The sequence below is a fragment of the Coffea arabica genome, chromosome 7c, assembly GCF_036785885.1.
Source record: "Coffea arabica cultivar ET-39 chromosome 7c, Coffea Arabica ET-39 HiFi, whole genome shotgun sequence".
Lineage (NCBI taxonomy): Eukaryota > Viridiplantae > Streptophyta > Magnoliopsida > Gentianales > Rubiaceae > Coffea > Coffea arabica.
Genome location: NC_092322.1, coordinates 27,795,615 through 27,820,196, shown reverse-complemented (window position 1 = coordinate 27,820,196; position 24,582 = coordinate 27,795,615).

Sequence of the window (24,582 nt, the reverse complement as noted above, 5' to 3'; positions counted from 1 at the left end):
CATCTTTACCCTCTTTTGAGCATCATTTCCATCCTCACACATGTATTTCCTATGCAGATTTTGAAAGAAAATGTAAAGAGCCATCAATGCAGTCTCAAGTTGAATCGATTGATGGAAGGAATCATGTGTCAAAGGGATATTTTGCATTTAACTCTTATTCTACACCTTCTTACCAATTAATTGATGATGTTCCGTTGCTTATTTATCCAATTTCTGGTTCAAAACAAGCTGAGACTTATTTTGTTTTCGTAGGTCGTAAGACTGCTCGAAATTTTCCAGCTTTGATTAAAGATTTGCAATTTGATTTCATGCTTGTGGCAGCTGCTTGTGATCTTCCATGCATGTTCATACATCCAAAAGCTGGTCACCATGAGCTCATTTTATCAACTCAAACTGGCGCAAATTCAAGTGACTCGTCTGGAGTGACCTTCACTTCATTGCTGCCACTTATGTTGGGTGATGCAGACAAGTGTGTCAATCGAGACCCGAATGTTGTTTTTACCTCACTGGTTCATGCTTCCACGGAAACGTAACACGAATGGCTCATTGTTCTATCTCCAGATGGGCAAGTAGTGCCAAATCAGCAACAACTAGGGTCGAATTATACAACCTTGCACAATCAGATTCGAGATTTTTCTAAGCTGGATGAGAGTCATCACGAAGATCCCTATCTAGTGCATGTGAAACATAAGTTGTCTAGTAGTATTAACCCTACACATACTAATTGTGTGATTTGTTTTGTAGGTTTAAATTTGACATGCAACGACCAAGGGTAGATGAGAGAGTTTTGGAGTGCTACATGGAATTTTCACAGGCTTTATACAAGGTGTTTCTTGTCTTGGCGAATGTCCTTGTTCAAGAGCATCATGAGGTTGTCCAAGCGACGTATGACGTGGCTGGTGCTCATTCATCTCGCTCCCACATTGCTATCCTATAAGCGTCCCAACATGGAGTACCATTTTTCCCCAAGATTTAAGGACAAATTCTTTTCAAAAGGAGGGGAATGATGCCAATGAGCAAGCCTCAAAGGGAGGATTGGGCCTCGATTAAGTAGCTCTTGTTGAGCTTAGCTTCGGCCATGTGGGCCTTAGGTCCAATAGTACTTTAGCTAGTCATTAAGTTAGCTAATTAGCGGGTTAGCGTTCGGCCAATAGAGACCCAATGGGCTCGCTGATTTCCCCTTTATTAGGTTTAGTCAGGGCTATAAATAGCACCAAAGCTGATAGTACCTTTAGTTTTTGCGATATTATTTATAAAATTCCAGAATTTCGTCTTCCATTCAGGCAAATTCCTCTAACTTGTGAAAGCTAAGTTGAACATCCTAGCGTGGTTCCTCGGTTGATTATTGACTTATCAATCAAGCAAACACACTTGATTGTGGCGTCCTCTACCGTTGAATTCGTTCTTGAGTGGTCCGAGTTTGGGTTCAACTCCGTCGATTCCGCAACGTGTCCTCTAAGATCCTAAGTTGCTTCCGCGACCGGGCAGCGAGTCCCCCGACAGCTCAGCGGAGGTCGAAGACCTGATTGACTTACACCAAAGAAACACCAAAATACCACCAAACCCCTGACCAAAAGGCCGCGGACCAGCAAGCTCCGTGAATTCCAAAATTTTGGGTTGTCGGGTAGAGCACTTCTAGGATTTTAAAAAATTCGGCCTTGAAGTCATTTGTCTTGCTTTCTTTTTGAGTCGTTAGTCGTAATCCGACTTTTAGGTCGCGTCTAGGCCTTCATTCATCTCCATTCATTGCTGCTATCTTGTATCATTTCTTGACTAGTCAAGAACGTACCTTGCGGTGACGCCTGGTTTGTTCAACCCGTGCAACTAGCAAGTCAAGGAATTGCTTGGTGAGAGTATTAGAGAGTGATACACTTGAGTGAAACACGAGCGTGAGAGACATTGTACCTAAAGAAAATGAAGGAGAGAGGAAGTTGTTTGCTTATTTTCTTTCGCAGGTTTACCTAAGCATGTCTAGTGGAGTTGGTGACCAAACGATCAGTGTTTGGATGAAGCTTTCGAGCCTCTACATAGACGCCTTGACCGAATGGTGAATAAGGATGTCAAGAGGATGGGTTCCTGACAATTTCACCCTGACGTCCAACCTACCTCGTCAAAGTCATTATATTCAAGGAGAAGCGAGGAGGTTCATTCGACAACAAAGCATGCAAATGCTTTATCCATAGATGAAGGCGTTAGTCGAGTGTGGGAAACATATCAACAAATCTCCTCCAACAAAAACTTGAAAAAGAGCGGGTTGAGTATGGTGGTGAGAGTGCACTTTAGGTAAAAGTTGAAGAATGTGAGTTAGGAAAAGGGGTAAAAAGATATGAGGAGATGAGTGAAGCATTAAGTGAGCTGATTGTGCATGGGAAGGTGAGTGTTTATAGTTTTCCTAACAAACTTAACTTTGCCTTGTTTAGTGTTTCTGCTTTTGTACAGATTAAGCGAAGTCAAGTGAAGTTAGTCATGCAATGTTCCATTCCAAAGTCACTTGTACAATTCACTAGCTTCCATGGAGTTTGTCTTCTTGGAGATAAATCTATTTGGTAGCACTTCTTGGAACAACTCCAACCCAAATCTGTCCGCACCAATGGAGAATTGATTCGAGCTCATCATGAAGGGGGAATTCCATACTTCTATCCTTGTTTGTTACCCATGGTTCATTCATCATCTTTACCCTCTTTTGAGCATCATTTCCATCCTCACACATGTATTTCCTATGCAGATTTTGAAAGAAAATGTAAAGAGCCATCAATGCAGTCTCAAGTTGAATCGATTGATGGAAGGAATCATGTGTCAAAGGGATATTTTGCATTTAACTCTTATTCTACACCTTCTTACCAATTAATTGATGATGTTCCGTTGCTTATTTATCCAATTTCTGGTTCAAAACAAGCTGAGACTTATTTTGTTTTCGTAGGTCGTAAGACTGCTCGAAATTTTCCAGCTTTGATTAAAGATTTGCAATTTGATTTCATGCTTGTGGCAGCTGCTTGTGATCTTCCATGCATGTTCATACATCCAAAAGCTGGTCACCATGAGCTCATTTTATCAACTCAAACTGGCGCAAATTCAAGTGACTCGTCTGGAGTGACCTTCACTTCATTGCTGCCACTTATGTTGGGTGATGCAGACAAGTGTGTCAATCGAGACCCGAATGTTGTTTTTACCTCACTGGTTCATGCTTCCACGGAAACGTAACACGAATGGCTCATTGTTCTATCTCCAGATGGGCAAGTAGTGCCAAATCAGCAACAACTAGGGTCGAATTATACAACCTTGCACAATCAGATTCGAGATTTTTCTAAGCTGGATGAGAGTCATCACGAAGATCCCTATCTAGTGCATGTGAAACATAAGTTGTCTAGTAGTATTAACCCTACACATACTAATTGTGTGATTTGTTTTGTAGGTTTAAATTTGACATGCAACGACCAAGGGTAGATGAGAGAGTTTTGGAGTGCTACATGGAATTTTCACAGGCTTTATACAAGGTGTTTCTTGTCTTGGCGAATGTCCTTGTTCAAGAGCATCATGAGGTTGTCCAAGCGACGTATGACGTGGCTGGTGCTCATTCATCTCGCTCCCACATTGCTATCCTATAAGCGTCCCAACATGGAGTACCATTTTTCCCCAAGATTTAAGGACAAATTCTTTTCAAAAGGAGGGGAATGATGCCAATGAGCAAGCCTCAAAGGGAGGATTGGGCCTCGATTAAGTAGCTCTTGTTGAGCTTAGCTTCGGCCATGTGGGCCTTAGGTCCAATAGTACTTTAGCTAGTCATTAAGTTAGCTAATTAGCGGGTTAGCGTTCGGCCAATAGAGACCCAATGGGCTCGCTGATTTCCCCTTTATTAGGTTTAGTCAGGGCTATAAATAGCACCAAAGCTGATAGTACCTTTAGTTTTTGCGATATTATTTATAAAATTCCAGAATTTCGTCTTCCATTCAGGCAAATTCCTCTAACTTGTGAAAGCTAAGTTGAACATCCTAGCGTGGTTCCTCGGTTGATTATTGACTTATCAATCAAGCAAACACACTTGATTGTGGCGTCCTCTACCGTTGAATTCGTTCTTGAGTGGTCCGAGTTTGGGTTCAACTCCGTCGATTCCGCAACGTGTCCTCTAAGATCCTAAGTTGCTTCCGCGACCGGGCAGCGAGTCCCCCGACAGCTCAGCGGAGGTCGAAGACCTGATTGACTTACACCAAAGAAACACCAAAATACCACCAAACCCCTGACCAAAAGGCCGCGGACCAGCAAGCTCCGTGAATTCCAAAATTTTGGGTTGTCGGGTAGAGCACTTCTAGGATTTTCAAAAATTCGGCCTTGAAGTCATTTGTCTTGCTTTCTTTTTGAGTCGTTAGTCGTAATCCGACTTTTAGGTCGCGTCTAGGCCTTCATTCATCTCCATTCATTGCTGCTATCTTGTATCATTTCTTGACTAGTCAAGAACGTACCTTGCGGTGACGCCTGGTTTGTTCAACCCGTGCAACTAGCAAGTCAAGGAATTGCTTGGTGAGAGTATTAGAGAGTGATACACTTGAGTGAAACACGAGCGTGAGAGACATTGTACCTAAAGAAAATGAAGGAGAGAGGAAGTTGTTTGCTTATTTTCTTTCGCAGGTTTACCTAAGCATGTCTAGTGGAGTTGGTGACCAAACGATCAGTGTTTGGATGAAGCTTTCGAGCCTCTACATAGACGCCTTGACCGAATGGTGAATAAGGATGTCAAGAGGATGGGTTCCTGACAATTTCACCCTGACGTCCAACCTACCTCGTCAAAGTCATTATATTCAAGGAGAAGGGAGGAGGTTCATTCGACAACAAAGCATGCAAATGCTTTATCCATAGATGAAGGCGTTAGTCGAGTGTGGGAAACATATCAACAAATCTCCTCCAACAAAAACTTGAAAAAGAGCGGGTTGAGTATGGTGGTGAGAGTGCACTTTAGGTAAAAGTTGAAGAATGTGAGTTAGGAAAAGGGGTAAAAAGATATGAGGAGATGAGTGAAGCATTAAGTGAGCTGATTGTGCATGGGAAGGTGAGTGTTTATAGTTTTCCTAACAAACTTAACTTTGCCTTGTTTAGTGTTTCTGCTTTTGTACAGATTAAGCGAAGTCAAGTGAAGTTAGTCATGCAATGTTCCATTCCAAAGTCACTTGTACAATTCACTAGCTTCCATGGAGTTTGTCTTCTTGGAGATAAATCTATTTGGTAGCACTTCTTGGAACAACTCCAACCCAAATCTGTCCGCACCAATGGAGAATTGATTCGAGCTCATCATGAAGGGGGAATTCCATACTTCTATCCTTGTTTGTTACCCATGGTTCATTCATCATCTTTACCCTCTTTTGAGCATCATTTCCATCCTCACACATGTATTTCCTATGCAGATTTTGAAAGAAAATGTAAAGAGCCATCAATGCAGTCTCAAGTTGAATCGATTGATGGAAGGAATCATGTGTCAAAGGGATATTTTGCATTTAACTCTTATTCTACACCTTCTTACCAATTAATTGATGATGTTCCGTTGCTTATTTATCCAATTTCTGGTTCAAAACAAGCTGAGACTTATTTTGTTTTCGTAGGTCGTAAGACTGCTCGAAATTTTCCAGCTTTGATTAAAGATTTGCAATTTGATTTCATGCTTGTGGCAGCTGCTTGTGATCTTCCATGCATGTTCATACATCCAAAAGCTGGTCACCATGAGCTCATTTTATCAACTCAAACTGGCGCAAATTCAAGTGACTCGTCTGGAGTGACCTTCACTTCATTGCTGCCACTTATGTTGGGTGATGCAGACAAGTGTGTCAATCGAGACCCGAATGTTGTTTTTACCTCACTGGTTCATGCTTCCACGGAAACGTAACACGAATGGCTCATTGTTCTATCTCCAGATGGGCAAGTAGTGCCAAATCAGCAACAACTAGGGTCGAATTATACAACCTTGCACAATCAGATTCGAGATTTTTCTAAGCTGGATGAGAGTCATCACGAAGATCCCTATCTAGTGCATGTGAAACATAAGTTGTCTAGTAGTATTAACCCTACACATACTAATTGTGTGATTTGTTTTGTAGGTTTAAATTTGACATGCAACGACCAAGGGTAGATGAGAGAGTTTTGGAGTGCTACATGGAATTTTCACAGGCTTTATACAAGGTGTTTCTTGTCTTGGCGAATGTCCTTGTTCAAGAGCATCATGAGGTTGTCCAAGCGACGTATGACGTGGCTGGTGCTCATTCATCTCGCTCCCACATTGCTATCCTATAAGCGTCCCAACATGGAGTACCATTTTTCCCCAAGATTTAAGGACAAATTCTTTTCAAAAGGAGGGGAATGATGCCAATGAGCAAGCCTCAAAGGGAGGATTGGGCCTCGATTAAGTAGCTCTTGTTGAGCTTAGCTTCGGCCATGTGGGCCTTAGGTCCAATAGTACTTTAGCTAGTCATTAAGTTAGCTAATTAGCGGGTTAGCGTTCGGCCAATAGAGACCCAATGGGCTCGCTGATTTCCCCTTTATTAGGTTTAGTCAGGGCTATAAATAGCACCAAAGCTGATAGTACCTTTAGTTTTTGCGATATTATTTATAAAATTCCAGAATTTCGTCTTCCATTCAGGCAAATTCCTCTAACTTGTGAAAGCTAAGTTGAACATCCTAGCGTGGTTCCTCGGTTGATTATTGACTTATCAATCAAGCAAACACACTTGATTGTGGCGTCCTCTACCGTTGAATTCGTTCTTGAGTGGTCCGAGTTTGGGTTCAACTCCGTCGATTCCGCAACGTGTCCTCTAAGATCCTAAGTTGCTTCCGCGACCGGGCAGCGAGTCCCCCGACAGCTCAGCGGAGGTCGAAGACCTGATTGACTTACACCAAAGAAACACCAAAATACCACCAAACCCCTGACCAAAAGGCCGCGGACCAGCAAGCTCCGTGAATTCCAAAATTTTGGGTTGTCGGGTAGAGCACTTCTAGGATTTTCAAAAATTCGGCCTTGAAGTCATTTGTCTTGCTTTCTTTTTGAGTCGTTAGTCGTAATCCGACTTTTAGGTCGCGTCTAGGCCTTCATTCATCTCCATTCATTGCTGCTATCTTGTATCATTTCTTGACTAGTCAAGAACGTACCTTGCGGTGACGCCTGGTTTGTTCAACCCGTGCAACTAGCAAGTCAAGGAATTGCTTGGTGAGAGTATTAGAGAGTGATACACTTGAGTGAAACACGAGCGTGAGAGACATTGTACCTAAAGAAAATGAAGGAGAGAGGAAGTTGTTTGCTTATTTTCTTTCGCAGGTTTACCTAAGCATGTCTAGTGGAGTTGGTGACCAAACGATCAGTGTTTGGATGAAGCTTTCGAGCCTCTACATAGACGCCTTGACCGAATGGTGAATAAGGATGTCAAGAGGATGGGTTCCTGACAATTTCACCCTGACGTCCAACCTACCTCGTCAAAGTCATTATATTCAAGGAGAAGGGAGGAGGTTCATTCGACAACAAAGCATGCAAATGCTTTATCCATAGATGAAGGCGTTAGTCGAGTGTGGGAAACATATCAACAAATCTCCTCCAACAAAAACTTGAAAAAGAGCGGGTTGAGTATGGTGGTGAGAGTGCACTTTAGGTAAAAGTTGAAGAATGTGAGTTAGGAAAAGGGGTAAAAAGATATGAGGAGATGAGTGAAGCATTAAGTGAGCTGATTGTGCATGGGAAGGTGAGTGTTTATAGTTTTCCTAACAAACTTAACTTTGCCTTGTTTAGTGTTTCTGCTTTTGTACAGATTAAGCGAAGTCAAGTGAAGTTAGTCATGCAATGTTCCATTCCAAAGTCACTTGTACAATTCACTAGCTTCCATGGAGTTTGTCTTCTTGGAGATAAATCTATTTGGTAGCACTTCTTGGAACAACTCCAACCCAAATCTGTCCGCACCAATGGAGAATTGATTCGAGCTCATCATGAAGGGGGAATTCCATACTTCTATCCTTGTTTGTTACCCATGGTTCATTCATCATCTTTACCCTCTTTTGAGCATCATTTCCATCCTCACACATGTATTTCCTATGCAGATTTTGAAAGAAAATGTAAAGAGCCATCAATGCAGTCTCAAGTTGAATCGATTGATGGAAGGAATCATGTGTCAAAGGGATATTTTGCATTTAACTCTTATTCTACACCTTCTTACCAATTAATTGATGATGTTCCGTTGCTTATTTATCCAATTTCTGGTTCAAAACAAGCTGAGACTTATTTTGTTTTCGTAGGTCGTAAGACTGCTCGAAATTTTCCAGCTTTGATTAAAGATTTGCAATTTGATTTCATGCTTGTGGCAGCTGCTTGTGATCTTCCATGCATGTTCATACATCCAAAAGCTGGTCACCATGAGCTCATTTTATCAACTCAAACTGGCGCAAATTCAAGTGACTCGTCTGGAGTGACCTTCACTTCATTGCTGCCACTTATGTTGGGTGATGCAGACAAGTGTGTCAATCGAGACCCGAATGTTGTTTTTACCTCACTGGTTCATGCTTCCACGGAAACGTAACACGAATGGCTCATTGTTCTATCTCCAGATGGGCAAGTAGTGCCAAATCAGCAACAACTAGGGTCGAATTATACAACCTTGCACAATCAGATTCGAGATTTTTCTAAGCTGGATGAGAGTCATCACGAAGATCCCTATCTAGTGCATGTGAAACATAAGTTGTCTAGTAGTATTAACCCTACACATACTAATTGTGTGATTTGTTTTGTAGGTTTAAATTTGACATGCAACGACCAAGGGTAGATGAGAGAGTTTTGGAGTGCTACATGGAATTTTCACAGGCTTTATACAAGGTGTTTCTTGTCTTGGCGAATGTCCTTGTTCAAGAGCATCATGAGGTTGTCCAAGCGACGTATGACGTGGCTGGTGCTCATTCATCTCGCTCCCACATTGCTATCCTATAAGCGTCCCAACATGGAGTACCATTTTTCCCCAAGATTTAAGGACAAATTCTTTTCAAAAGGAGGGGAATGATGCCAATGAGCAAGCCTCAAAGGGAGGATTGGGCCTCGATTAAGTAGCTCTTGTTGAGCTTAGCTTCGGCCATGTGGGCCTTAGGTCCAATAGTACTTTAGCTAGTCATTAAGTTAGCTAATTAGCGGGTTAGCGTTCGGCCAATAGAGACCCAATGGGCTCGCTGATTTCCCCTTTATTAGGTTTAGTCAGGGCTATAAATAGCACCAAAGCTGATAGTACCTTTAGTTTTTGCGATATTATTTATAAAATTCCAGAATTTCGTCTTCCATTCAGGCAAATTCCTCTAACTTGTGAAAGCTAAGTTGAACATCCTAGCGTGGTTCCTCGGTTGATTATTGACTTATCAATCAAGCAAACACACTTGATTGTGGCGTCCTCTACCGTTGAATTCGTTCTTGAGTGGTCCGAGTTTGGGTTCAACTCCGTCGATTCCGCAACGTGTCCTCTAAGATCCTAAGTTGCTTCCGCGACCGGGCAGCGAGTCCCCCGACAGCTCAGCGGAGGTCGAAGACCTGATTGACTTACACCAAAGAAACACCAAAATACCACCAAACCCCTGACCAAAAGGCCGCGGACCAGCAAGCTCCGTGAATTCCAAAATTTTGGGTTGTCGGGTAGAGCACTTCTAGGATTTTCAAAAATTCGGCCTTGAAGTCATTTGTCTTGCTTTCTTTTTGAGTCGTTAGTCGTAATCCGACTTTTAGGTCGCGTCTAGGCCTTCATTCATCTCCATTCATTGCTGCTATCTTGTATCATTTCTTGACTAGTCAAGAACGTACCTTGCGGTGACGCCTGGTTTGTTCAACCCGTGCAACTAGCAAGTCAAGGAATTGCTTGGTGAGAGTATTAGAGAGTGATACACTTGAGTGAAACACGAGCGTGAGAGACATTGTACCTAAAGAAAATGAAGGAGAGAGGAAGTTGTTTGCTTATTTTCTTTCGCAGGTTTACCTAAGCATGTCTAGTGGAGTTGGTGACCAAACGATCAGTGTTTGGATGAAGCTTTCGAGCCTCTACATAGACGCCTTGACCGAATGGTGAATAAGGATGTCAAGAGGATGGGTTCCTGACAATTTCACCCTGACGTCCAACCTACCTCGTCAAAGTCATTATATTCAAGGAGAAGGGAGGAGGTTCATTCGACAACAAAGCATGCAAATGCTTTATCCATAGATGAAGGCGTTAGTCGAGTGTGGGAAACATATCAACAAATCTCCTCCAACAAAAACTTGAAAAAGAGCGGGTTGAGTATGGTGGTGAGAGTGCACTTTAGGTAAAAGTTGAAGAATGTGAGTTAGGAAAAGGGGTAAAAAGATATGAGGAGATGAGTGAAGCATTAAGTGAGCTGATTGTGCATGGGAAGGTGAGTGTTTATAGTTTTCCTAACAAACTTAACTTTGCCTTGTTTAGTGTTTCTGCTTTTGTACAGATTAAGCGAAGTCAAGTGAAGTTAGTCATGCAATGTTCCATTCCAAAGTCACTTGTACAATTCACTAGCTTCCATGGAGTTTGTCTTCTTGGAGATAAATCTATTTGGTAGCACTTCTTGGAACAACTCCAACCCAAATCTGTCCGCACCAATGGAGAATTGATTCGAGCTCATCATGAAGGGGGAATTCCATACTTCTATCCTTGTTTGTTACCCATGGTTCATTCATCATCTTTACCCTCTTTTGAGCATCATTTCCATCCTCACACATGTATTTCCTATGCAGATTTTGAAAGAAAATGTAAAGAGCCATCAATGCAGTCTCAAGTTGAATCGATTGATGGAAGGAATCATGTGTCAAAGGGATATTTTGCATTTAACTCTTATTCTACACCTTCTTACCAATTAATTGATGATGTTCCGTTGCTTATTTATCCAATTTCTGGTTCAAAACAAGCTGAGACTTATTTTGTTTTCGTAGGTCGTAAGACTGCTCGAAATTTTCCAGCTTTGATTAAAGATTTGCAATTTGATTTCATGCTTGTGGCAGCTGCTTGTGATCTTCCATGCATGTTCATACATCCAAAAGCTGGTCACCATGAGCTCATTTTATCAACTCAAACTGGCGCAAATTCAAGTGACTCGTCTGGAGTGACCTTCACTTCATTGCTGCCACTTATGTTGGGTGATGCAGACAAGTGTGTCAATCGAGACCCGAATGTTGTTTTTACCTCACTGGTTCATGCTTCCACGGAAACGTAACACGAATGGCTCATTGTTCTATCTCCAGATGGGCAAGTAGTGCCAAATCAGCAACAACTAGGGTCGAATTATACAACCTTGCACAATCAGATTCGAGATTTTTCTAAGCTGGATGAGAGTCATCACGAAGATCCCTATCTAGTGCATGTGAAACATAAGTTGTCTAGTAGTATTAACCCTACACATACTAATTGTGTGATTTGTTTTGTAGGTTTAAATTTGACATGCAACGACCAAGGGTAGATGAGAGAGTTTTGGAGTGCTACATGGAATTTTCACAGGCTTTATACAAGGTGTTTCTTGTCTTGGCGAATGTCCTTGTTCAAGAGCATCATGAGGTTGTCCAAGCGACGTATGACGTGGCTGGTGCTCATTCATCTCGCTCCCACATTGCTATCCTATAAGCGTCCCAACATGGAGTACCATTTTTCCCCAAGATTTAAGGACAAATTCTTTTCAAAAGGAGGGGAATGATGCCAATGAGCAAGCCTCAAAGGGAGGATTGGGCCTCGATTAAGTAGCTCTTGTTGAGCTTAGCTTCGGCCATGTGGGCCTTAGGTCCAATAGTACTTTAGCTAGTCATTAAGTTAGCTAATTAGCGGGTTAGCGTTCGGCCAATAGAGACCCAATGGGCTCGCTGATTTCCCCTTTATTAGGTTTAGTCAGGGCTATAAATAGCACCAAAGCTGATAGTACCTTTAGTTTTTGCGATATTATTTATAAAATTCCAGAATTTCGTCTTCCATTCAGGCAAATTCCTCTAACTTGTGAAAGCTAAGTTGAACATCCTAGCGTGGTTCCTCGGTTGATTATTGACTTATCAATCAAGCAAACACACTTGATTGTGGCGTCCTCTACCGTTGAATTCGTTCTTGAGTGGTCCGAGTTTGGGTTCAACTCCGTCGATTCCGCAACGTGTCCTCTAAGATCCTAAGTTGCTTCCGCGACCGGGCAGCGAGTCCCCCGACAGCTCAGCGGAGGTCGAAGACCTGATTGACTTACACCAAAGAAACACCAAAATACCACCAAACCCCTGACCAAAAGGCCGCGGACCAGCAAGCTCCGTGAATTCCAAAATTTTGGGTTGTCGGGTAGAGCACTTCTAGGATTTTAAAAAATTCGGCCTTGAAGTCATTTGTCTTGCTTTCTTTTTGAGTCGTTAGTCGTAATCCGACTTTTAGGTCGCGTCTAGGCCTTCATTCATCTCCATTCATTGCTGCTATCTTGTATCATTTCTTGACTAGTCAAGAACGTACCTTGCGGTGACGCCTGGTTTGTTCAACCCGTGCAACTAGCAAGTCAAGGAATTGCTTGGTGAGAGTATTAGAGAGTGATACACTTGAGTGAAACACGAGCGTGAGAGACATTGTACCTAAAGAAAATGAAGGAGAGAGGAAGTTGTTTGCTTATTTTCTTTCGCAGGTTTACCTAAGCATGTCTAGTGGAGTTGGTGACCAAACGATCAGTGTTTGGATGAAGCTTTCGAGCCTCTACATAGACGCCTTGACCGAATGGTGAATAAGGATGTCAAGAGGATGGGTTCCTGACAATTTCACCCTGACGTCCAACCTACCTCGTCAAAGTCATTATATTCAAGGAGAAGCGAGGAGGTTCATTCGACAACAAAGCATGCAAATGCTTTATCCATAGATGAAGGCGTTAGTCGAGTGTGGGAAACATATCAACAAATCTCCTCCAACAAAAACTTGAAAAAGAGCGGGTTGAGTATGGTGGTGAGAGTGCACTTTAGGTAAAAGTTGAAGAATGTGAGTTAGGAAAAGGGGTAAAAAGATATGAGGAGATGAGTGAAGCATTAAGTGAGCTGATTGTGCATGGGAAGGTGAGTGTTTATAGTTTTCCTAACAAACTTAACTTTGCCTTGTTTAGTGTTTCTGCTTTTGTACAGATTAAGCGAAGTCAAGTGAAGTTAGTCATGCAATGTTCCATTCCAAAGTCACTTGTACAATTCACTAGCTTCCATGGAGTTTGTCTTCTTGGAGATAAATCTATTTGGTAGCACTTCTTGGAACAACTCCAACCCAAATCTGTCCGCACCAATGGAGAATTGATTCGAGCTCATCATGAAGGGGGAATTCCATACTTCTATCCTTGTTTGTTACCCATGGTTCATTCATCATCTTTACCCTCTTTTGAGCATCATTTCCATCCTCACACATGTATTTCCTATGCAGATTTTGAAAGAAAATGTAAAGAGCCATCAATGCAGTCTCAAGTTGAATCGATTGATGGAAGGAATCATGTGTCAAAGGGATATTTTGCATTTAACTCTTATTCTACACCTTCTTACCAATTAATTGATGATGTTCCGTTGCTTATTTATCCAATTTCTGGTTCAAAACAAGCTGAGACTTATTTTGTTTTCGTAGGTCGTAAGACTGCTCGAAATTTTCCAGCTTTGATTAAAGATTTGCAATTTGATTTCATGCTTGTGGCAGCTGCTTGTGATCTTCCATGCATGTTCATACATCCAAAAGCTGGTCACCATGAGCTCATTTTATCAACTCAAACTGGCGCAAATTCAAGTGACTCGTCTGGAGTGACCTTCACTTCATTGCTGCCACTTATGTTGGGTGATGCAGACAAGTGTGTCAATCGAGACCCGAATGTTGTTTTTACCTCACTGGTTCATGCTTCCACGGAAACGTAACACGAATGGCTCATTGTTCTATCTCCAGATGGGCAAGTAGTGCCAAATCAGCAACAACTAGGGTCGAATTATACAACCTTGCACAATCAGATTCGAGATTTTTCTAAGCTGGATGAGAGTCATCACGAAGATCCCTATCTAGTGCATGTGAAACATAAGTTGTCTAGTAGTATTAACCCTACACATACTAATTGTGTGATTTGTTTTGTAGGTTTAAATTTGACATGCAACGACCAAGGGTAGATGAGAGAGTTTTGGAGTGCTACATGGAATTTTCACAGGCTTTATACAAGGTGTTTCTTGTCTTGGCGAATGTCCTTGTTCAAGAGCATCATGAGGTTGTCCAAGCGACGTATGACGTGGCTGGTGCTCATTCATCTCGCTCCCACATTGCTATCCTATAAGCGTCCCAACATGGAGTACCATTTTTCCCCAAGATTTAAGGACAAATTCTTTTCAAAAGGAGGGGAATGATGCCAATGAGCAAGCCTCAAAGGGAGGATTGGGCCTCGATTAAGTAGCTCTTGTTGAGCTTAGCTTCGGCCATGTGGGCCTTAGGTCCAATAGTACTTTAGCTAGTCATTAAGTTAGCTAATTAGCGGGTTAGCGTTCGGCCAATAGAGACCCAATGGGCTCGCTGATTTCCCCTTTATTAGGTTTAGTCAGGGCTATAAATAGCACCAAAGCTGATAGTACCTTTAGTTTTTGCGATATTATTTATAAAATTCCAGAATTTCGTCTTCCATTCAGGCAAATTCCTCTAACTTGTGAAAGCTAAGTTGAACATCCTAGCGTGGTTCCTCGGTTGATTATTGACTTATCAATCAAGCAAACACACTTGATTGTGGCGTCCTCTACCGTTGAATTCGTTCTTGAGTGGTCCGAGTTTGGGTTCAACTCCGTCGATTCCGCAACGTGTCCTCTAAGATCCTAAGTTGCTTCCGCGACCGGGCAGCGAGTCCCCCGACAGCTCAGCGGAGGTCGAAGACCTGATTGACTTACACCAAAGAAACACCAAAATACCACCAAACCCCTGACCAAAAGGCCGCGGACCAGCAAGCTCCGTGAATTCCAAAATTTTGGGTTGTCGGGTAGAGCACTTCTAGGATTTTAAAAAATTCGGCCTTGAAGTCATTTGTCTTGCTTTCTTTTTGAGTCGTTAGTCGTAATCCGACTTTTAGGTCGCGTCTAGGCCTTCATTCATCTCCATTCATTGCTGCTATCTTGTATCATTTCTTGACTAGTCAAGAACGTACCTTGCGGTGACGCCTGGTTTGTTCAACCCGTGCAACTAGCAAGTCAAGGAATTGCTTGGTGAGAGTATTAGAGAGTGATACACTTGAGTGAAACACGAGCGTGAGAGACATTGTACCTAAAGAAAATGAAGGAGAGAGGAAGTTGTTTGCTTATTTTCTTTCGCAGGTTTACCTAAGCATGTCTAGTGGAGTTGGTGACCAAACGATCAGTGTTTGGATGAAGCTTTCGAGCCTCTACATAGACGCCTTGACCGAATGGTGAATAAGGATGTCAAGAGGATGGGTTCCTGACAATTTCACCCTGACGTCCAACCTACCTCGTCAAAGTCATTATATTCAAGGAGAAGCGAGGAGGTTCATTCGACAACAAAGCATGCAAATGCTTTATCCATAGATGAAGGCGTTAGTCGAGTGTGGGAAACATATCAACAAATCTCCTCCAACAAAAACTTGAAAAAGAGCGGGTTGAGTATGGTGGTGAGAGTGCACTTTAGGTAAAAGTTGAAGAATGTGAGTTAGGAAAAGGGGTAAAAAGATATGAGGAGATGAGTGAAGCATTAAGTGAGCTGATTGTGCATGGGAAGGTGAGTGTTTATAGTTTTCCTAACAAACTTAACTTTGCCTTGTTTAGTGTTTCTGCTTTTGTACAGATTAAGCGAAGTCAAGTGAAGTTAGTCATGCAATGTTCCATTCCAAAGTCACTTGTACAATTCACTAGCTTCCATGGAGTTTGTCTTCTTGGAGATAAATCTATTTGGTAGCACTTCTTGGAACAACTCCAACCCAAATCTGTCCGCACCAATGGAGAATTGATTCGAGCTCATCATGAAGGGGGAATTCCATACTTCTATCCTTGTTTGTTACCCATGGTTCATTCATCATCTTTACCCTCTTTTGAGCATCATTTCCATCCTCACACATGTATTTCCTATGCAGATTTTGAAAGAAAATGTAAAGAGCCATCAATGCAGTCTCAAGTTGAATCGATTGATGGAAGGAATCATGTGTCAAAGGGATATTTTGCATTTAACTCTTATTCTACACCTTCTTACCAATTAATTGATGATGTTCCGTTGCTTATTTATCCAATTTCTGGTTCAAAACAAGCTGAGACTTATTTTGTTTTCGTAGGTCGTAAGACTGCTCGAAATTTTCCAGCTTTGATTAAAGATTTGCAATTTGATTTCATGCTTGTGGCAGCTGCTTGTGATCTTCCATGCATGTTCATACATCCAAAAGCTGGTCACCATGAGCTCATTTTATCAACTCAAACTGGCGCAAATTCAAGTGACTCGTCTGGAGTGACCTTCACTTCATTGCTGCCACTTATGTTGGGTGATGCAGACAAGTGTGTCAATCGAGACCCGAATGTTGTTTTTACCTCACTGGTTCATGCTTCCACGGAAACGCAACACGAATGGCTCATTGTTCTATCTCCAGATGGGCAAGTAGTGCCAAATCAGCAACAACTAGGGTCGAATTATACAACCTTGCACAATCAGATTCGAGATTTTTCTAAGCTGGATGAGAGTCATCACGAAGATCCCTATCTAGTGCATGTGAAACATAAGTTGTCTAGTAGTATTAACCCTACACATACTAATTGTGTGATTTGTTTTGTAGGTTTAAATTTGACATGCAACGACCAAGGGTAGATGAGACAGTTTTGGAGTGCTACATGGAATTTTCACAGGCTTTATACAAGGTGTTTCTTGTCTTGGCGAATGTCCTTGTTCAAGAGCATCATGAGGTTGTCCAAGCGACGTATGACGTGGCTGGTGCTCATTCATCTCGCTCCCACATTGCTATCCTATAAGCGTCCCAACATGGAGTACCATTTTTCCCCAAGATTTAAGGACAAATTCTTTTCAAAAGGAGGGGAATGATGCCAATGAGCAAGCCTCAAAGGGAGGATTGGGCCTCGATTAAGTAGCTCTTGTTGAGCTTAGCTTCGGCCATGTGGGCCTTAGGTCCAATAGTACTTTAGCTAGTCATTAAGTTAGCTAATTAGCGGGTTAGCGTTCGGCCAATAGAGACCCAATGGGCTCGCTGATTTCCCCTTTATTAGGTTTAGTCAGGGCTATAAATAGCACCAAAGCTGATAGTACCTTTAGTTTTTGCGATATTATTTATAAAATTCCAGAATTTCGTCTTCCATTCAGGCAAATTCCTCTAACTTGTGAAAGCTAAGTTGAACATCCTAGCGTGGTTCCTCGGTTGATTATTGACTTATCAATCAAGCAAACACACTTGATTGTGGCGTCCTCTACCGTTGAATTCGTTCTTGAGTGGTCCGAGTTTGGGTTCAACTCCGTCGATTCCGCAACGTGTCCTCTAAGATCCTAAGTTGCTTCCGCGACGGGGCAGCGAGTCCCCCGACAGCTCAGCGGAGGTCGAAGACCTGATTGACTTACACCAAAGAAACACCAAAATACCACCAAACCCCTGACCAAAAGGCCGCGGACCAGCAAGCTCCGTGAATTCCAAAATTTTGGGTTGTCGGGTAGAGCACTTCTAGGATTTTCAAAAATTCGGCCTTGAAGTCATTTGTCTTGCTTTCTTTTTGAGTCGTTAGTCGTAATCCGACTTTTAGGTCGCGTCTAGGCCTTCATTCATCTCCATTCATTGCTGCTATCTTGTATCATTTCTTGACTAGTCAAGAACGTACCTTGCGGTGACGCCTGGTTTGTTCAACCCGTGCAACTAGCAAGTCAAGGAATTGCTTGGTGAGAGTATTAGAGAGTGATACACTTGAGTGAAACACGAGCGTGAGAGACATTGTACCTAAAGAAAATGAAGGAGAGAGGAAGTTGTTTGCTTATTTTCTTTCGCAGGTTTACCTAAGCATGTCTAGTGGAGTTGGTGATCAAACGATCAGTGTTTGGATGAAGCTTTCGAGCCTCTACATAGACGCCTTGACCGAATGGTGAATAAGGATGTCAAGAGGATGGGTTCCTGACAATTTCACCCTGACGTCCAACCTACCTCGTCAAAGTCATTATATTCAAGGAGAAGGGAGGAGGTTCATTCGACAACAAAGCATGCAAATGCTTTATCCATAGATGAAGGCGTTAGTCGAGTGTGGGAAACATATCAACAAATCTCCTCCAACAAAAACTTGAAAAAGAGCGGGTTGAGTATGGTGGTGAGAGTGCACTTTAGGTAAAAGTTGAAGAATGTGAGTAAGGAAAAGGGGTAAAAAGATATGAGGAGATGAGTGAAGCATTAAGTGAGCTGATTGTGCATGGGAAGGTGAGTGTTTATAGTTTTCCTAACAAACTTGACTTTGCCTTGTTTAGTGTTTCTGCTTTTGTACAGATTAAGCGAAGTCAAGTGAAGTTAGTCATGCAATGTTCCATTCCAAAGTCACTTGTACAATTCACTAGCTTCCATGGAGTTTGTCTTCTTGGAGATAAATCTATTTGGTAGCACTTCTTGGAACAACTCCAACCCAAATCTGTCCGCACCAATGGAGAATTGATTCGAGCTCATCATGAAGGGGGAATTCCATACTTCTATCCTTGTTTGTTACCCATGGTTCATTCATCATCTTTACCCTCTTTTGAGCATCATTTCCATTCTCACACATGTATTTCCTATGCAGATTTTGAAAGAAAATGTAAAGAGCCATCAATACAGTCTCAAGTTGAATCGATTGATGGAAGGAATCATGTGTCAAAGGGATATTTTGCATTTAACTCTTATTCTACACCTTCTTACCAATTAATTGATGATGTTCCGTTGCTTATTTATCCAATTTCTGGTTCAAAACAAGCTGAGACTTATTTTGTTTTCGTAGGTCGTAAGACTGCTCGAAATTTTCCAGCTTTGATTAAAGATTTGCAATTTGATTTCATGCTTGTGGCAGCTGCTTGTGATCTTCCATGCATGTTCATACATCCAAAAGCTGGTCACCATGAGCTCATTTTATCAACTCAAACTGGCGCAAATTCAAGTGACTCGTCTGGAGTGACCTTCACTTCATTGCTGCCACTTATGTTGGGTGATGCAGACAAGTGTGTCAATCGAGACCCGAATGTTGTTTTTACCTCACTGGTTCATGCTTCCACGGAAACGCAACACGAATGGCTCATTGTTCTATCTCCAGATGGGCAAGTAGTGCCAAATCAGCAACAACTAGGGTCGAATTATACAACCTTGCACAATCAGATTCGAGATTTTTCTAAGCTGGATGAGAGTCATCACGAAGATCCCTATCTAGTGCATGTGAAACATAAGTTGTCTAGTAGTATTAACCCTACACATACTAATTGTGTGATTTGTTTTGTAGGTTTAAATTTGACATGCAACGACCAAGGGTAGATGAGACAGTTTTGGAGTGCTACATGGAATTTTCACAGGCTTTATACAAGGTGTTTCTTGTCTTGGCGAATGTCCTTGTTCAAGAGCATCATGAGGTTGTCCAAGCGACGTATGACGTGGCTGGTGCTCATTCATCTCGCTCCCACATTGCTATCCTATAAGCGTCCCAACATGGAGTACCATTTTTCCCCAAGATTTAAGGACAAATTCTTTTCAAAAGGAGGGGAATGATGCCAATGAGCAAGCCTCAAAGGGAGGATTGGGCCTCGATTAAGTAGCTCTTGTTGAGCTTAGCTTCGGCCATGTGGGCCTTAGGTCCAATAGTACTTTAGCTAGTCATTAAGTTAGCTAATTAGCGGGTTAGCGTTCGGCCAATAGAGACCCAATGGGCTCGCTGATTTCCCCTTTATTAGGTTTAGTCAGGGCTATAAATAGCACCAAAGCTGATAGTACCTTTAGTTTTTGCGATATTATTTATAAAATTCCAGAATTTCGTCTTCCATTCAGGCAAATTCCTCTAACTTGTGAAAGCTAAGTTGAACATCCTAGCGTGGTTCCTCGGTTGATTATTGACTTATCAATCAAGCAAACACACTTGATTGTGGCGTCCTCTACCGTTGAATTCGTTCTTGAGTGGTCCGAGTTTGGGTTCAACTCCGTCGATTCCGCAACGTGTCCTCTAAGATCCTAAGTTGCTTCCGCGACGGGGCAGCGAGTCCCCCGACAGCTCAGCGGAGGTCGAAGACCTGATTGACTTACACCAAAGAAACACCAAAATACCACCAAACCCCTGACCAAAAGGCCGCGGACCAGCAAGCTCCGTGAATTCCAAAATTTTGGGTTGTCGGGTAGAGCACTTCTAGGATTTTCAAAAATTCGGCCTTGAAGTCATTTGTCTTGCTTTCTTTTTGAGTCGTTAGTCGTAATCCGACTTTTAGGTCGCGTCTAGGCCTTCATTCATCTCCATTCATTGCTGCTATCTTGTATCATTTCTTGACTAGTCAAGAACGTACCTTGCGGTGACGCCTGGTTTGTTCAACCCGTGCAACTAGCAAGTCAAGGAATTGCTTGGTGAGAGTATTAGAGAGTGATACACTTGAGTGAAACACGAGCGTGAGAGACATTGTACCTAAAGAAAATGAAGGAGAGAGGAAGTTGTTTGCTTATTTTCTTTCGCAGGTTTACCTAAGCATGTCTAGTGGAGTTGGTGATCAAACGATCAGTGTTTGGATGAAGCTTTCGAGCCTCTACATAGACGCCTTGACCGAATGGTGAATAAGGATGTCAAGAGGATGGGTTCCTGACAATTTCACCCTGACGTCCAACCTACCTCGTCAAAGTCATTATATTCAAGGAGAAGGGAGGAGGTTCATTCGACAACAAAGCATGCAAATGCTTTATCCATAGATGAAGGCGTTAGTCGAGTGTGGGAAACATATCAACAAATCTCCTCCAACAAAAACTTGAAAAAGAGCGGGTTGAGTATGGTGGTGAGAGTGCACTTTAGGTAAAAGTTGAAGAATGTGAGTAAGGAAAAGGGGTAAAAAGATATGAGGAGATGAGTGAAGCATTAAGTGAGCTGATTGTGCATGGGAAGGTGAGTGTTTATAGTTTTCCTAACAAACTTGACTTTGCCTTGTTTAGTGTTTCTGCTTTTGTACAGATTAAGCGAAGTCAAGTGAAGTTAGTCATGCAATGTTCCATTCCAAAGTCACTTGTACAATTCACTAGCTTCCATGGAGTTTGTCTTCTTGGAGATAAATCTATTTGGTAGCACTTCTTGGAACAACTCCAACCCAAATCTGTCCGCACCAATGGAGAATTGATTCGAGCTCATCATGAAGGGGGAATTCCATACTTCTATCCTTGTTTGTTACCCATGGTTCATTCATCATCTTTACCCTCTTTTGAGCATCATTTCCATCCTCACACATGTATTTCCTATGCAGATTTTGAAAGAAAATGTAAAGAGCCATCAATGCAGTCTCAAGTTGAATCGATTGATGGAAGGAATCATGTGTCAAAGGGATATTTTGCATTTAACTCTTATTCTACACCTTCTTACCAATTAATTGATGATGTTCCGTTGCTTATTTATCCAATTTCTGGTTCAAAACAAGCTGAGACTTATTTTGTTTTCGTAGGTCGTAAGACTGCTCGAAATTTTCCAGCTTTGATTAAAGATTTGCAATTTGATTTCATGCTTGTGGCAGCTGCTTGTGATCTTCCATGCATGTTCATACATCCAAAAGCTGGTCACCATGAGCTCATTTTATCAACTCAAACTGGCGCAAATTCAAGTGACTCGTCTGGAGTGACCTTCACTTCATTGCTGCCACTTATGTTGGGTAATGCAGACAAGTGTGTCAATCGAGACCCGAATGTTGTTTTTACCTCACTGGTTCATGCTTCCACGGAAACGTAACACGAATGGCTCATTGTTCTATCTCCAGATGGGCAAGTAGTGCCAAATCAGCAACAACTAGGGTCGAATTATACCACCTTGCACAATCAGATTCGAGATTTTTCTAAGCTGGATGAGAGTCATCACGAAGATCCCTATCTAGTGCATGTGAAACATAAGTTGTCTAGTAGTATTAACCCTACACATACTAATTGTGTGATTTGTTTTGTAGGTTTAAATTTGACATGCAACGACCAAGGGTAGATGAGACAGTTTTGGAGTGCTACATGGAATTTTCACAGGCTTTATACAAGGTGTTTCTTGTCTTGGCGAATGTCCTTGTTCAAGAGCATCATGAGGTTGTCCAAGCGACGTATGACGTGGCTGGTGCTCATTCATCTCGCTCCCACATTGCTATCCTATAAGCGTCCCAACATGGAGTACCATTTTTCCCCAAGATTTAAGGACAAATTCTTTTCAAAAGGAGGGGAATGATGCCAATGAGCAAGCCTCAAAGGGAGGATTGGGCCTCGATTAAGTAGCTCTTGTTGAGCTTAGCTTCGGCCATGTGGGCCTTAGGTCCAATAGTACTTTAGCTAGTCATTAAGTTAGCTAATTAGCGGGTTAGCGTTCGGCCAATAGAGACCCAATGGGCTCGCTGATTTCCCCTTTATTAGGTTTAGTCAGGGCTATAAATAGCACCAAAGCTGATAGTACCTTTAGTTTTTGCGATATTATTTATAAAATTCCAGAATTTCGTCTTCCATTCAGGCAAATTCCTCTAACTTGTGAAAGCTAAGTTGAACATCCTAGCGTGGTTCCTCGGTTGATTATTGACTTATCAATCAAGCAAACACACTTGATTGTGGCGTCCTCTACCGTTGAATTCGTTCTTGCGTGGTCCGAGTTTGGGTTCAACTCCGTCGATTCCGCAACGTGTCCTCTAAGATCCTAAGTTGCTTCCGCGACCGGGCAGCGAGTCCCCCGACAGCTCAGCGGAGGTCGAAGACCTGATTGACTTACACCAAAGAAACACCAAAATACCACCAAACCCCTGACCAAAAGGCCGCGGACCAGCAAGCTCCGTGAATTCCAAAATTTTGGGTTGTCGGGTAGAGCACTTCTAGGATTTTCTAAAATTCGGCCTTGAAGTCATTTGTCTTGCTTTCTTTTTGAGTCGTTAGTCGTAATCCGACTTTTAGGTCGCGTCTAGGCCTTCATTCATCTCCATTCATTGCTGCTATCTTGTACCATTTCTTGACTAGTCAAGAACGTACCTTGCGGTGACGCCTGGTTTGTTCAACCCGTGCAACTAGCAAGTCAAGGAATTGCTTGGTGAGAGTATTAGAGAGTGATACACTTGAGTGAAACACGAGCGTGAGAGACATTGTACCTAAAGAAAATGAAGGAGAGAGGAAGTTGTTTGCTTATTTTCTTTCGCAGGTTTACCTAAGCATGTCTAGTGGAGTTGGTGACCAAACGATCAGTGTTTGGATGAAGCTTTCGAGCCTCTACATAGACGCCTTGACCGAATGGTGAATAAGGATGTCAAGAGGATGGGTTCCTGACAATTTCACCCTGACGTCCAACCTACCTCGTCAAAGTCTTTATATTCAAGGAGAAGGGAGGAGGTTCATTCGACAACAAAGCATGCAAATGCTTTATCCATAGATGAAGGCGTTAGTCGAGTGTGGGAAACATATCAACAAATCTCCTCCAACAAAAACTTGAAAAAGAGCGGGTTGAGTATGGTGGTGAGAGTGCACTTTAGGTAAAAGTTGAAGAATGTGAGTTAGGAAAAGGGGTAAAAAGATATGAGGAGATGAGTGAAGCATTAAGTGAGCTGATTGTGCATGGGAAGGTGAGTGTTTATAGTTTTCCTAACAAACTTAACTTTGCCTTGTTTAGTGTTTCTGCTTTTGTACAGATTAAGCGAAGTCAAGTGAAGTTAGTCATGCAATGTTCCATTCCAAAGTCACTTGTACAATTCACTAGCTTCCATGGAGTTTGTCTTCTTGGAGATAAATCTACTTGGTAGCACTTCTTGGAACAACTCCAACCCAAATCTGTCCGCACCAATGGAGAATTGATTCGAGCTCATCATGAAGGGGGAATTCCATACTTCTATCCTTGTTTGTTACCCATGGTTCATTCATCATCTTTACCCTCTTTTGAGCATCATTTCCATCCTCACACATGTATTTCCTATGCAGATTTTGAAAGAAAATGTAAAGAGCCATCAATGCAGTCTCGAGTTGAATCGATTGATGGAAGGAATCATGTGTCAAAGGGATATTTTGCATTTAACTCTTATTCTACACCTTCGTACCAATTAATTGATGATGTTCCGTTGCTTATTTATCCAATTTCTGGTTCAAAACAAGCTGAGACTTATTTTGTTTTTGTAGGTTGTAAGACTGCTCGAAATTTTCCAGCTTTGATTAAAGATTTGCAATTTGATTTCGTGCTTGTGGCAGCTACTCGTGATCTTCCATGCATGTTCATACATCCAAAAGCTGGTCACCATGAGCTCATTTTATCAACTCAAACTGGCGCAAATTCAAGTGACTTGTCTGGAGTGACCTTCACTTCATTGCTGCCACTTATGTTGGGTGATGCAGACAAGTGTGTCAATCGAGACCCGAATGTTGTTTTTACCTAACTGGTTCATGCTTCCACGGAAACGTAACACGAATGGCTCATTGTTCTATCTCCAGATGGGCAAG